We start from the raw sequence: 16,275 nt of genomic DNA on the forward strand, positions 1-16,275 counted from the left end.
CGTGAAACTTTTTGAAGGTTTTTGATAAAATCCAAAATGGCGGAAAATCCATCATGGCGGAAAATGACGTCATAGGGTGCGTTGAACTCGTGCAGGTCCAAGGATTCCAAGGATGCCTCATTTTTGAAAATCGGGCCAACGGGTCAAAAGTTACGTGTGTGAACGTACGGCCAACTTTGACCTGTTGGTGGCGCTAGAGCGCTACATCTGCCTACATGAAACTTGGTGGAATGAATCATGGGACTGTCCCCAATCAGTGTGCCAAATTTCACAAAAAGTTACCATATGGTTCTAGGGGCTGCCATTGACTTCCATTGCAGCAACATAAGAAAGCCTACAATAACAATAGGTTACCTCCTACCGGAGGAAACCTAAAAAGGCAGAAACTCTACATCTGTCAGTATACACAGACAAACACCATCACACACAAAGGCGTGTCCCAAAATGAGGGTGCGCTTACATGTGTAGGTGTGTGAGAGAGTTTGTGTGTGTGTGTGTGTGTGTGTGTGTGTGTGTGTGTCTTTCCTAGAAAAGAGCCATGCCTAGGTTTCTAACTAGTCGCTGCCTACCGTATCACATTCTTCCTGGAGGCAGCCAGTAGACTCGCTCATAAAAGCACACACACACACAAATAGGATCCGTGAAAAGAAATCTGCTAAATCTGTTTGCATTCAGAACAAGTCAGACCACACCAGACCAAAAGTCTTGTAACTGACATCAAACCCATCCAACATGACACAGCAGAGCTCCAAGAAGCCTTGCTACTCCGTATTTAAACTCCAGAGGCCTGCTCCGTTTCTGGTGCGCATCTGAGACCACCTGTAGTATAGCCTACTCCCTGAGCCTACAGAGCCTGGCTTCTGTTTCCCATTCGGTGCGGCGCGGCGAGGCACTCGATCATTACACAATAGGCTACTAGCTCGTTATCACCGTGTTCATTTTTTAGTGCAATGAATGATGTAATTGCACCATTAATCAGGACCAGCGTGCACACATTCTCACACACATGTTTAATTAGGGAAAATGACTCTGCTAAAAGTGTATTTACAGTGGCACACATAGTGTTTGTTTGTCTGTGCTCCATATCCATGCACTTCTAGTAGGACCCAGAGAAAGAGGTTTTTAGAGATGGTTTTCCCCACTCACCCACACACAGGGTAAAGGAGAAGCATGATAGCGTGAACATTGAGCAGGCAGATTGCATGCCCACCAGCCAAAATGCTGAGGCCCTCCAGGAACCAGTTTGTCCAGCTTCCACTTGGATTCCACACCATCAGAGAGGGAGAAATAAGGCTTGAACACGTATCCAGAGAACATGCCTGTTCAACAACACTACAGCTAAAACACACCTCTGTCCATAGAATAGACTGTTCACCAACACTACAGCTAAAACACACCTCTGTTCATTGAATAGACTGTTCACCAACACTACAGCTAAAACACACCTCTGTTCATTGAATAGACTGTTCACCAACACTACAGCTAAAACACACCTCTGTTCATTGAATAGACTGTTCACCAACACTACAGCTAAAACACACCTCTGTTCATTGAATAGACTGTTCACCAACACTACAGCTAAAACACACCTCTGTTCATTGAATAGACTGTTCACCAACACTACAGCTAAAACACACCTCTGTCCATAGACTGTAACCACATCCAAATCCAAAAATGAAAAGCCTTTATTGTCATTGTATTTGCATACAACGGAATTTGGAACGCTTCTCCTGTTGGTGCCATGAGGGACAACATATCACAACACAAATACAAATACAATAACTAACAGCACATTACCTCAAGCAGAGACAAAAACAACACTTTGTTCTGATCTGGTAACCTAGTCTATTTAAAAACAGTACTGCTTGTTCAATAGATCACAAAATATCAGGAACGTTTACAAAACTACCGCAACCGCTTTGTTTCCACTGCTGATCACTGTTACATTCAGACAGCTGCAGACTGACAGTTCTCTCTCTCTCTCTCTCTCTCTCTCTGTGTATGGTGTATGTACGTGTGTGTGTGTGTGTCTGGCCCTGTGAGGCATTCTCCCCTCCCCCAACTAAATGGACACACATCATAACAAATATTCTTACCATCGGCAACAGTGCTTTCTCTTACACACTCACTCTCACTATGAAATACTCCACAAAAGCACTTGGCTCGCTCAAAATGTGGCCACCCTTTTTTCCTTCCATAGATCTGGCCTCTCTCCACAAACACCCTCCTCCACACACACACACACACACACACACACACACACACACACACACACACAGTCCTTTGCATTGCACCCCACTGACAGCACGGCACCTCCTGCCACAGCGCAGGAACACTCGCACACAGAAAAGATAAGAAAAGAAAGCTAGGGAGATGGGGAGGAAGAGAGAGTGCATTCACTTGGCTGAAGTGACATTTAAATAGGCAGACGCCATTTTCTCCCAGGCTGTGCACCCCCCCACCCCACCCAATCCACTTCTTTCTTCCCCGCCCTTCCCCTGCTCCCACACTATAATTTAAAGCCATCACAAACAGATTCTCCTGGCAGACCTTTGGAAATGTCAGCTTCCGTCAAGCACCATGGCTGCTTCCTCAACAGGCCCTTGCAAAACTTAACCCAGAAAAGGATGGGGCAGCGTGCATTACTGTCTCAGTAACTCACTCCACTCACTCACTCCACTCACTCACTCCACTCACTCACTCCACTCACTCACTCCACTCACTCACTCCACTCACTCCACTCACTCCACTCACTCCACTCACTCCACTCACTCCACTCACTCACTCCACTCACTCCACTCACCTCACTCACTCTCTCACTCTCTCGGTCAGTCAGTCACCAGGACAACGACTGCTAAAACACTTGAACAACACTAAGGATATGCACAGAGATTTACTCTTGTTTGACAACAAAACAGCAACATAGACAAACGCAGGCTATGTTGACAAATTAATAAAGCAAGATGTTTGTCATTTCATCACTTTGTCATTTCCTAATTTCCTTATAGTAAGCAACAAATATTAGAATGTGAGATTTGAGTCATAATTGTGAGTGAGAGTGTGTGTGTGGTTCACCAGGGACCAGGGGAGATGGCGGATGCAGTCCAGAGGTGGCTGAGGCTGACTGAGCGCAGCTGAGCTTCACCTAAAAACACACCCCACTGGGTTTGCACCAACACACCTCTGAGTTGGCACACTGATCTCAAGAGCACAGACACACACACACACACACACACACACACACACCACTGGGTTTGCACCAACACACCTCTGAGTTGGCAGACTGATCTCCAGAGCACAGACACACATGTGTGCATGTGCACACAACCACACACACACACATCTGGGTTAACAAAACACACAAAAATTACCCCCCCCCCCCCCCCCCCACTGGGCCTACACACACAACCATGCATGCATGCATGCGCACAAACACTTCACATTCTGTGCCCATACTTAGTATACAGATCTGAGACACAACATCAGCCTATTTTGGACTTGCTGAAGACACAGAGTCAGTGGGAGAGTGGGGGAAGAAAAGGTCGGAGAGGAGGATGGTGAGAGACAGAGAGAGAGAGAGAGAGAGAGAAACACAGAGGGAAAACATATTTCCTTTTGTCCTCTCTTCTGCAGTATGTGGTTCCATCTAATCTTGGCCACCATAGCTGCAGATAGAGACGAACTTGTGTTTGGATGCCATCCTCCTACCATCCCCACACCCCCTTCCCCCACCCGTTTTCTGCTTTCTTATTCCTCCTCACTCACTCCTCACTCCTCCTCTCCCCTCCTCCCATCCTTTCGTCTCAGGCCAGGCATCTTGGCTTTAATATGGCTGCCAGTGTGGTAGCGGCCGTTTAATAACAATGCAATAGTTGCTCCCAGCAGTGCGCCGGTGTGGCTGGCACTCCCTGCCGCGTGCAGATGGCACATTGTCTCTGCTTTCCCAAACACATCCCCTCCCTTCATCCCAATCGCTTTCCCAAACACATCCCCTCCCTTGCATTCCCGCTCGCTGGCCAAGGGCCCTTCATGCCCTGCACTGGGCTTTTAATGGCTGCCCCCCTACTAAATAGTCATTACTGTGCGTGAGAGGAACGTAAATAGAAATGGTCCTGCTGTTGTTAACAGCTTCAATGTTGATTTTGACGTGGATAACTACACGTGTGTCCATGAGGCTGGTTGTTGTTTTTTTTAGCTCTACCACACACACACACACACACACACACACACACACACTCTTCAATCTAATGATCCCACCAGACTATCTGATAAGCTCGTCATGACTTGGGACAAACATGATAATGACATCCATAAGTCAGTCACCTTGCCAACTGCCAGATTCAGACCCTGACACCCTCTTCCCTCCCAAACAGCCTGTTTCCTGTCCTCTAGTGGCTTCCTGTTTCTGTGCTGGGAGGTCCATCAGCATGGTTAAGGGTGGAAGTGGCAGGTGATTAAGTGTGCGCCAGGGCTCGCCTGCTGAACCTGCCTTCATTAGGGCTGCAACCAGGAGAGGCCAACAGGGCGCCTGGCTCTTGTCGTTTATTGCACATCTCTCATTGGTCAATTTCACCTCCTTTCGCCCCTCTGCCTCTTCATCTGCCTCTGCCTGGCTACCCTCACCTGTAAGCGATGCAGCAGTTATTTTCCTCCGTCCACTCCTGGCAGCTTCTCTCCATCCTCATCCCTTCCTCTGAATCCCTGCCACCATCAACAGCCTTTAGCAGAGCGGTGGCGCAGTGGCAGAGTTCACAGTGCCGTCTGCCACGGCTAATGATAATAACCCATTTGTTTTTCAGGGGAGGCGCAAGGTCACCGGCTCTCTGTGGGTCCGGGCGACAGAGCGCAGCCCGGCTGCTAACGCAGAATCACAGCGAGCAGCCCAGCACTCCACTCAAGGATCGGGCCCATTTCCGCATGGGGCACCTTGGGGCAGGGACTCCAGAGAATGCACCCAAAAAAAGCATTCCACATAATGATGCAGCAGGGAGAAAATAACACCAAAACAATGAGCATGGTGAGCAGAGCACGCAGGCTGGTCTCCTGGGTCTGGCTGAAGAGGCAGCTCTGGCTGAACAGACATGACTGCAGCCTGGCTAATGACAGACAGACAGAGCTCCAGTCTCCTGCACCGTAACCACCTTCCCTCCTGACACAGTTCAGCTGTCTGTGAGCATTCCATTCCTCCGGTCCAGAGGCTCTCTCTCTTTCTCTCTCCCTCTCTCGTTCTTTCTCTCCCTCTCTCCCTCTCTCGTTCTCTCTCCCTCTCTCGTTTTCTCGTTCTCTCTCTCCTATGCTCTCCTGGTTCCTGGGAACTTGGGCCGCCATCTGTCCCCCTCCCCCTCCCCCTCCCCGTCAGCACAGTAGGCTGGGGAGCGATCTGTACAGTTCTGGCATGCCTGACTTCCTCTGATCCAGCACAAATGTTTGGAGACATTACATAAGGTTTGGGGCATGTACTGGGTGAGGGGCTATCAGGCCAGCTGTGTCTAAGGCATGTAAGGCCCCGGGAAGACTACAGGGAGGTTAGTTCCAACTAAAACTCCCTCGCTTACATGATCACTGCACAATGTCTTTCGGCCGTTATGCATCGGCCACGTTCTACTCTGTTACTGGTAGGCAAGGCCAGTGCACCACATTGCCACACAAAAGGACAAAAACCTTCTGAATGATTCTGGAATGCACTTCCTTTAGTTTAAAATAAATAAGGCAAAAGAACAAACTAGTTTTGTTGGACATCTTTTTTCCTCACGGTGGTGTGTGTGCACGAGTGATAAGATATGCATGTGGGTGTATCTGTGTGAATGAGAGTTTGTCTGCTACAAGCAGAAATCAGGCATGGCATGTACCAACCCACACCTGCAGGCTCATTTGCATGTTATTAATTTTCTGCCTGTCTATCTCCTTCCTCAATATGAGTTCAACAGGCGGACAGAGAGTGTTGGGGAACAGCCATCCATTTTGCTCCCTCTCTCTCACTCACTTTCCCTCATTCCCTTCACTGAGGAGAAAAATAATAAAAACCTGCAAACACAAGTGACAAAATAGCAAAACCCATTTGCACCATCTTAATGCTCCGCCTTGCTTGTTTTGGACTGCACAGCTCACTGGGGAGGGGAGGGGAGGGGATGGGAGGGGGAGGTGAAGATGCCTACTCCTCTGCTGTGCTCTCCTGCTCAGGTAAAGCCCTCTAAGCCCTCAGAGCTCCATTCCTGCTCCATGCCTGGAAAGACTGCTGATGTGTGAAGCACCAGGTAAACATGCCCATGAGAGAAGGGGGAGTGAGACAGAAACAACCCAGGGGGAACAGCACCCAGGGATGCAGGGTTGGCCCCTAACACACCCCTCACCAACAACAACCACATTCATCATATTCACTCGTAATGTTTGATGAGGTGAGTGTGAGACAGAGAGAGAGAGAGTGAGCGAGAGAGAAAGAAAGAAAGAAAGAAAGATAAGGGCATTCAAATTCACACACTAGTCCTTACTAGTGTTTGTGCTGGCTGAGGCCATTGTACTACTCAAGACAATGGTGTGTTTTACAGTGGTGCATGGATTTTTACTTCCCCCCCTAACAAACACATGCACACACACACACACACACACACACACACACACACACACACACACACACACACACAGTGAGTAATCATACTCATCAGTATGAAGATGCTCTTCATTACATCACATTACTGGAGTGAAATGAAGTGAAATCAATCTCATCCACGAGCCAGCCTCTCATACATTTGACCTTGAAAGTGATCAACACATCTATCTCTACCAAACACATCTTCACAAAAGATACACGGAGGGAGAGAGAGCGAGAGAGAGAGAAAGAGAGAGAGAGAGGGAGGAGATAGAGAGAAAGTGATGAAAAAATGGAAGCGCTGACAGCGCCACAAAAGCGAGAGTGATGGTATTATTTCACAGATCCCTCCCTCTGCAGCCGATGATCTGTTGTAATTGCATTTCACTCAAGTCTATTTTTTTTTAACACAGCTACACACAATTGAGTAGTTCTTCAATGCCCCATAAGAAAACTTTCTTCCCTTTAAAACTACAGAGGTCTTTTGTGATTTAACTGTGAGAAATCCGTGGCAAATAATGTAATCACAATTCCCGGAGCACAGAATTAATAACCTTTCTTTCTTTTTTTTTTTTTTAGATGTTTGAGTTGCTGAATAGAGCAAGTGTCATTTTGTAACTGCTTGACTGCCTAGCTTCAATGAAACTCAAATCCCAGGCCCAGTTCAAGCAGGGCACGCACCCATGCACATAGACACAGGTCGCAATGCAACACACTTAACAGTAATCCCGTTGATTGACTCCAGGTTAAGCTACAGCAGTAACACTTTTAAGGCTTGTCTATTCATTATTCATTCATATCCAATTAGCACGTCTCAGTGCAATGTTAAAACATTTGTAATTCTTGACCTAGTCTCCATCTCTTAAGCACACGCTACATGAAGAACTCCCTACGGTGTCGGCCCTCTTGGTCTTCCTCTCCCTTTCAATCCTCGTTGCCTCTCGCTCTCGGAGTCTTTCTCTTTTCTTCCTTCACCTGATCATACACTACCCTGCCTACTCCTGTGGAAGAGACATACACAGATGCGATTACTCTTCCTCTGTATTCCCTGGCATGCTCCCTCGTTCCTGCCATGCCCAATCAAATGATCCAAAGACAGGGAGGGGAGGGAACAGCATCACAGCAGAAATCAACTGGAAACAGAGGAAGCCTGCCAACACTAACTAAATGAAACCCCTTTGAATCACAGGAGGGACACGGCTCTATCACGCTCATCTGTTGAAGAAACCATCATGCGGTTCACCCTCTGGCAAGTTGATAGCACTGTTCCTCGTTTCCTCCTCCCTTGCATTATCAGACAGATAACACAATGGTGCAAGTCTGAGTCTTTGGACCAGGACAGCTGGAAGGGACCGACTGGCACCCCTAACCTCCCACCCACCCCCAAATCTCTTCCCTAATGTTTCCCACAAGCCGCTGCCAGGAAGGACTAGCCTTGGTGGAAAACAAGCGTGTTTCTTTCCCCTCTCTCTCGCCCTCTCTTTCATCCAGACAGTAAGGGTCTTTCAGTCGGGGAAAGCAGAAGGGTAAGCTTGCTATCTGGTTGCACTCTCACCTCAGTGTTATCCTAGGAGATATTCTTGCAAATGAGACAAATCACTCCCCTTCACTTGGGGCTAACGACCACCATGGTAAGCCTCTGACAAGCATTACATTCACAATACGCTAATACTGGAGTCATAAAAGATAGAGGGGGAGATAAGCCGAGGTCTACCGAGACCAATTAAATCATATATTGAAACGGACCCCCTTCCTATTCTGGGACATGGGAGGCAAGTATGTATAGTGGTGCCTTCACAAAAACTCACAAAAACTTTTATCTCCATTAATAGGGGGCCAAGCAGAGAAGTTTCTTGGGCACTCGAGGCATGGTTTATATATGGAATATGGTTTTCGGAAATTCACAAATAATAGTTTTTTACGCATATACATATTTTATTCATTCGTTTTTGGAAGAAGTTAAAAAAAAAACATGTCAAAAAGCTGCACTCCTCAGAAATGAGCATGTTTGATGTTTGTGCTCCGGCTGCTTGAGCTGACGTGAGGAGACAATCATGTTTGGCAGGGAGGAGGAGATTACCCTGTGTTAACACTGGCAGTGGAGTTACTAGCTGCTTCTCCTTGACACTGTGTACCTTGCCTAGTCAGCCTGCATGTCGCACGGTTGCATATCACACTGGAGAAATAGAGCGCTATTTATAGCTATCCTAGCAAAGTTACTGTGCCACTATTTCAACTCAGACGCAGCCAATCTTGTTTGACCTGGAGGAGATTAGGCTAGCATTCGCCTGTTAGCCCTGTAATTAGCCTATATGGTTAACCCTCTGTCTGTTCAAAGATGTCCAATTAGGGCAAGTGGTGGCGGGGTTTGCAATTTTCACATAGGCTTTCATTAGTTATACCCTGGAGACGAGAAATACTCTTTTCTGATTGGCTGGCAGGTGTCCATTAATTCTCTATAATGGGACACCTATGAACAAATATAGGTAAGAATGGCTGATTGAAAAGCTGCTCACCAATAGAGGCTACTACAGTGAGTGTGTAGTCAGGCAAGCTAATAAATGAACCGATAAACATATTCTCCCATTTTGCCAAGTGGTGTAATCGCGATGAATTACGTGGTTAAATGTTATCTGAAGGACTAGCAAGCTGGAAAGCTAGCAAGTATAGAATCATAAACAGCAGGCTAATTGATTCGTGCTTAGCAACGGCAGAATCAGCTGTAACCAAGCAAACAACCCAAGCAGGCAGTCATCCCTTAGAGTTTAGTTTGTTGGTTTGACTGTGCATAAGCAAATGAATGCTAAGTTTTTAACTGATTTTCCTTCCAATGATGTTTAAGGTTATAGATGTTTATTACTGGGTTTATGAAAAGCATACCCCAAAATGTAATTCAATTATTATAATGGTTTATTGAAGAAAACTTAATTATCCTAAAATTTTAAGTATCATACAAAAAAACAAAAACAGGATTGTTTTGCCTATTTCCACTTTTATTTGAATACAAATAAATGTAATTTTGCTGCTTCAAATACAATACAAATACTGGTCTTTCTGCACATCCCTAGTAGTTTTTTTTGTCTCCAGCATCCCGACGTCTATGCCGCCTTATGTATAGATTTTCAAGCGTAACTACGATGTGACGGCATTTTTTACAGTTGTAGTTAAACTCCTAGGAAGTTGAGTGTACATTGCTGAATATTTTCAGCACATTTGAACTTTACCGTGACAATACTGATAACCATGATCATTTTGGTCACAATAGTCATGACATTATATTTTTATACCATTTCATACTGGTACTCTTCTTCAGATGGAATTTTTATTTTCAAAACCATTCGTCTGGTAGGCCTACAGTCGATTGAATAGGAAGTGAGCTCATATCTCAGCCAGTCTTAAGTCAATTGATATGAAACTTGCAGTAAGTGCTTACAGCCATGCCCCGGACATAACAACATTAAGTTTCCATGGCAACTATCGCCTGTTGGGCTGCTTGGCCCCCCTCATCGCTGACTCTGTATATTTGTTTCCCCCCTCCCCTTTTATTTTTAATAAACCTTCCTCTGAGAGCTCTCTGAGCTGCCTGCCAAACTAACACCACACCTAGAGAGTAGAGAGGATGACACCACCCAGTTAGACATGTCAAAAGCCATTCTCTCATATGAACTCCAGACAATTTCTGGAGAATCAGGTCCAGTTCCCTTTCACGCATTTAGCACACAACAGGAAATTGACCTTGTCAGATGCATTCTCACCTACTTCTGTGACAGTAGCTAGACAGAAACCTTGCCACTGGTTGCTTATAGGCATTCCCGGTTTGTAGTTAATTGGCTACAGAACTAAACAAGTCAGCTAGATATAACTTAGCTTGGGCAAATTTAGTTGGTAAGCTTGCTAAAATAACTGCAAAATGTAGCCGTCTACCATTAAGTTTGCAATTGTGAACATTTTCTTGCAAGCCTAATATGAACAACTAGCTCGCTAGCTACCTAGCTAACAAACATGAACAAGTACATTTCTCTTGAATTTCATTGAATTACATTTAAATTTGTGAGACTGTTCAGTTTAGATAGCTAGTTAGATAGCTAGTTATCGCTCGGTATTTTCTGTTGTTATGAAGAAACAATGATTTAAAGACGTTAAAAAGTATGTTGAAATGATGCATGACATCAAATGATTTATTTCCTTCATCCCAGGTCCTTTATACAAGCCAATCAAAAGGTCAAACAGAATAGGACAAAGTGCTATAACCGCAGTGCAAATCAAAGGGGGGAACAAAAACCAAGCTGATTTTACCATTTCGTTTTAGTATGTGTGGCACTGTAGATGGTATTTAGTTTTAGTGTTTTTGGAAAACTAGTGTTTTTTTTTCATTTTGGTTTTTGTGACCTTTAATAACCCTGATGTTAGCATAATTTGTTTTAGCAGCGTGTGAGTGAAGGCAGTGTGAAGGTGATTGGTGTCAACACGCCCACCCACTCCCTGTGAATTTTCCGGACAATGACCTGCTCTATTCACACATGGGGTCAATCGGACATAACATGGACTTAGAACCCGGAAGCTGTCATGGGAAAGTCTGTTAAATGTCCGGTCCAAGGGATTCAGACATTTGCGTTCTCACACACAACTCCTCCGGGTAATGTCTAAATAAGTTTAGTTTCGCAGCGCATGTCTGAAAACAGCTAAATACTCACAGCACACAAACCCCCACACACATTCTGTGTGCACTTATCCACAATGCTCAAGATCCAGGTCATTTGTACACGACCAACACTGACCAGGGCAATTAAGCCTACGCTCTGTCTGCCACAAGGAAAACAGGCATTCTCTCCTCTCGATCGCTGACCACAGAAGGATCGAGGCTTACCCAGAAAAGGGTACCTCCTTTGGGCAGGAAGAGCACTGGTGTTGTGGAAAAGGGGGAGGGGAGGGAGCATTCAGAGAGCATGTTTAGCACTTTCCCAACACCAGCCATGAACTACTAGCACAAGCCCTGCTCTCCTAGCGCCCAGCTCTGGTGTCAAAGGTGCAGGATCATAGTCAGGGTGAAAGCACTCATAAATCCTGCAATAATGACTGCAATGAGAGAAGGTTTTAGCAGGGGTCTTTGCGGGCCCTCTCCTCCTCTACTGACGATAGCAAGGGGGGCCTGTGGAGGATAGGGTGGGAGGGCGAGTGATGGTCATAAATATTGCAGGGGCTAACAGTGGTTCCTTTTGACTGCCTTAAGTCATGGGGTGAATGTCAGCACCACCAGTTGTGAACAGGAGTGGGATAGACATAGGAAAATCGAAGTACTCAAACTGAACTTAAACAACTGGGGCAACAGACACTGAAATTTACTCTGGTTCCTGTTCACATTTTAGAATTTTTGATAACTTCTGGCGTTCCCTCAATTGCGCAGCCTAAGTGATAAATTAACAGGAAGGAATGCCCATCTCTTGAGAAGTCTCCTGGTTGGTACACTACGGCCGTGTTGAAATTGTAGTTGCTGATTAAAGAGCCCAGGAGTCTGAGACCCCCCCCCCTCCGCCGCCGCCCCCCAGAACAGCTATTTTTGTGATGGCAATCAGAATGTGGCCAGCTAGCTTAAGCATTCCAAAAAGTACAGCTTGCAGAAAAGAAAGCCAATTAGCTTAAGTATTTAAAAAAAAAATTGCACTTGTGGCAGCTTTAACAAAACCTCTGCCCTCCCTTTCCCTCCATTTCTGCTGTCACTTCACTGAACTGATTTGACACCTCAAAAGAGCCTATATGTCTGTGATGGGTGTTCAAAGGTTGAGGTTGTGGTGGTGGTGGAGTCTAAATGGTTAATGAACTTTCGCACTGGACAACCGATTTGGATTCTTTTTGGGTGTGGGATCAGACCTGCACCTGTGTGGAATGGGTGAGCACAAGTACTAAAGTAGCACAGGAGAGTCATGAGCAAATGCTTCACCAGCTCTTGGGACTGCCCCCTGCTTAATGGGCCTGGCCTGAAAAGGGGGCTTTGTAGTATTGAGATGTCGACCATCTTAAATGTTTCCTTGACAATGGCTGCAGAGAGAGCAGATGTCCAAGCTGCACACATCTGTGGTTCTACACATATCCCCCCAGGCCTGCTTTCCCTCCCGCCCTGCCTCTCTCCCTCTCCCTCCCACTCCCACACAATAGGCTTCTTTCCAAGGACACTCTCCATTCAGCTCACAAACATCAGTCAATCACATTCCAAAAAAAGAAAGGCAAAACTCTTTAAAAGCATAAAAAAGGGGGCGCTGTAAATAGTTTCATATGTTGTACTAAGAAATAATCGTAAGGTCGCTGGCATAGCAGATGATGGCACAATACAGCATCTTGTACAAAGTGTAACTGATTCAATAATTGCAGGAGCATGTCTTTTCAGTTGCTATCACATCTCAGTGATTTCGGTGGATACAGCTGACGCGTAATATGGGTCATAGTTCTCTGCATCTCAGGCGCTGAGACAGTCGTGGTTGGCAGTGCCGCCAAAACCCTCGGGGTGGAGGACTCGCGAGGAGGCTAGCCTATCCATTTGGATACACTGTAACCACGCACACCAAAATATGCAGCGACGCACAGGAGCGAATGTGAAAATAAATCCGTAATGTTAAGATAAGTGGTATCACAATGTGTCGTCTGATACAGACAAACCGTAATAACAGTGGGTCCCCGGGTAAAGGGTACAAACCGCGTGAGCAAAAACCGTGATGTCGCTCCATAGCCTACTTTTAATATCACATTATCGAACTCCGCCCCACAAAATTTGGGAAAGAGCATGTGTCGGTTGCCGCCCCCTATATGCCCTCAAAAACTTGGGGCACCATAGCTAATAGCTCGGGACTCATTGCTAATGGCTCATTGTTGTAATGTCACTGTGTCAAATACAGGCCACTATTACAAGCCATATGTAAAATTGTGAGCAAATGTGTTGGTCATGTAACGATACTCGAACTGTGAACTTAATCTCCATTTTAAGTAATGAGAAGATGTTTTAAAGTACAAGTGTGAGAGATGCGCCTGGTGACGCTATTCCATAACTGAATTCCACGGAAGAACACCCATCGTGCAAAAGACTCTATACAGCTACGATACATTCACACCGTTTTTCAAAACATTTCTACGTCTAACCCTAAATGAATGAATTAGGCAATAACTACCAACAGTCTGAAGCGCACGGAATATTGGTCTCAAAGAAAGGTGAAAACCACGCACAATAATTCGGTTCGCATATTTTGACAGTGCGGCTTTACGTGGTCAAAAATGTCCTTAACGTGCCATCCAATCTTTCCCCCTTCCTTTTCTTCGTGGCGCAGTCAAGCGAAAACACATGGCCGTAGCCGAGGCACTGGGCTACATTGAAGCTAACGTTATATGAAACACCGCCAAACACATTAGCCTACGTAATGTATATTGGAAAAAGAAGACAATCGAACATCTCACTTTCAGGATATTTCGAGTAAAATCTTACCTGAATGTATGTGGTCTGTTTGCAAGTTTAGAACCGGACTTCAGGCGCCCATGAACACCATCATCCGCCCCTCAAGAATGCTTCCTAGCAATTTGGATTTTTAAAAAGAATGTTCCACCTTTAAATGACAAAAACTTAATCCTTTCAACGCTGATAGTGTTTTCGTAACCTACGCTAAGAATGTTTTCGAAACAAACAGGAGTGAGTCGAATATTTCAGTAGAGTTGGGGAAAATGGGAGGTGGTGAGTGGTAAGTCCCTCTTTACAAGCCTTAAAGGTGGCTGGGAAACGTTGGGTGTTCTGTTTTTTTTTCTTTATCTTGCTCTCGCTCTCTCTATCTCTCCCACTCTCTTCTTTTTTATCTAGGCGGGGTCTTGGGTCGTTTAAACCAATGACACAAACCCGTAAGAGCCAGCCTCGCCCCCTACACGTATGTCCTCTCCTATTCACTCACAGCCCATTCTCTAGAGATTAGCCCTCGGTGTGCGACCAAACTCAACTCGAGTGGTAACTCGAAAGCTATGACTGTGCCCAAAACAAGAATTTGCCAATTTCCAAGTCCTCCACATTTTCAGTATCTAAGTTTGTTTTAACAACTATGGCCAACACAGGTTACCGAAAAGTGTACACATTTCACATGTTTTATATGCCTTTAACTGCATTTGTGCTGTGAGTTTAAAACAACATAATATTGGGAGACTTTGGAGAGGCAACGTATTTTTATCATTTATTTATTTATTGTATAGTTACCTGTGCTTGATAGGCCTCTGCCACTGTCATTACATGACCAAAATCTACCACTCCTTCCCTGCATTTGATTGATGTGAGAAAAAGCACATGTAGCCTAGGCCTAGGCCAACTACACAGAGGACATCACAGTTTTGTCTATGTTAGTGTTGGTTCAAAAAAAAAAATACGTTGAATAATTAAATAATGTCATATCATCTTTTAACTGTTAAACATTTAATGTTTGCCTTCAATTGGCTCTAGCGTTACAATGATTTACAAGACCTTTAACAATGATCATATGAGAAAGATTTTTCTCAGAATTGCTTATTTCTACTAATATTGTCACTTTACATTCAACCTCGTTACTGTTTTGATAGAAAAGGAAAATAGGGCCAAGGAAATGGCAGTGGACTTCACGCAGTGCCAGTTAGCATCCCCCTTCAATTAACTATATCACATTTCCCACTTTTCATTTCTCAAGCACAGACTGGCCCCCATGTGCTTGTGTATTGATCTGTAGATCAACCATTGTCCGCCTCATAACGAGCCCATGCTTGGCCTTGAAACCACAACTGGGTGTTTAGTCATTTAAAAGACAGAAAAGATTTCAGCGTTGTTTGCGTTCAATACACATGAATTATTCTTTGATCTCTCTTCAAAATAAGGCATTTCATCTTTTTAATCTCTCGTTTTACCTGGTAACACAATTGTTAGATAAAATGAAACCAGTTTTTTTTTTTTTTTTTTTTTACTGTTCTCTGAAATGATGGTGCAAAAATGAAATGGAGAAGAAATGGTGAATTGCCTGTTTAACCTATCAATAAAATAATTACCAGTAAATCAGTTTGATGGTTCCTAAATGAAGATTATGTTCAACCCTCAGTATCCTCAGATATGATCAAAGCTTGCCATATTTGGGAAAGGAAACTATAGCATGTTTGCCAAGGCTACATCCATACTAATACGTTATAGTTTTAAAATGCATCACTTATGTTTATGCCTGGTATCCATATTACTCCAGAGTTTTCAAGTCCCTTAAACAGGGACTTTTGGAATCGCTGGCCCTGTCTTAGTTTTAAATCTCTGGGGTTGCGATTGAGTGTGGATGGGCAGAAACTGAGACTTTTGGAAACCCCCACGGTCACTTCCTGACTGGATCTTGTCAGTCACAACGGATCCTTCCCTGATTTGTCATGCTCCTATCATGTGACCCTTTTCCAGAAGGTTTACATTTTTTTTTCGTTTTCAGGCTTGTTAGAATGGATAGAGATTATACGATACAAAGCAAAATAATAATGTCTGTTTGTGCATTTTGAGACAGATAGATTCGTAGGGCCCTCTCTGTTATGGTGTCTCCGTACTACACGAGAGCCAGTCCCAACACTCCCACCTTTTGGGGACATTTTTCACCCTCTTTCCTCACATCACACAAATTGTTTATGAATATAGAATTATATTATAAAAAATATCCCTCAATATCAGTTCTAATTTG

General features: G+C 44.7%; 1 protein-coding gene across 1 annotated transcript in view; it reads right to left on the reverse strand.

The window, feature by feature from the left end:
* LOC308363105 (C-terminal-binding protein 2) overlaps positions 1 to 14,295 on the reverse strand; it is an 87,000-nt gene extending 72,705 nt beyond the window's left edge. Inside the window, exon 1 of the mRNA XM_080835879.1 lies at positions 14,055 to 14,295. The gene's annotated coding sequence lies outside the window, so the exon portion shown is untranslated. The remainder of the gene's footprint in view (positions 1 to 14,054) is intronic.
* Between the last annotated feature and the right edge of the window lie 1,980 nt (positions 14,296 to 16,275).

Source organism: Sprattus sprattus (assembly GCF_963457725.1).
Source record: "Sprattus sprattus genome assembly, chromosome: 3".
NCBI lineage: Eukaryota > Metazoa > Chordata > Actinopteri > Clupeiformes > Clupeidae > Sprattus > Sprattus sprattus.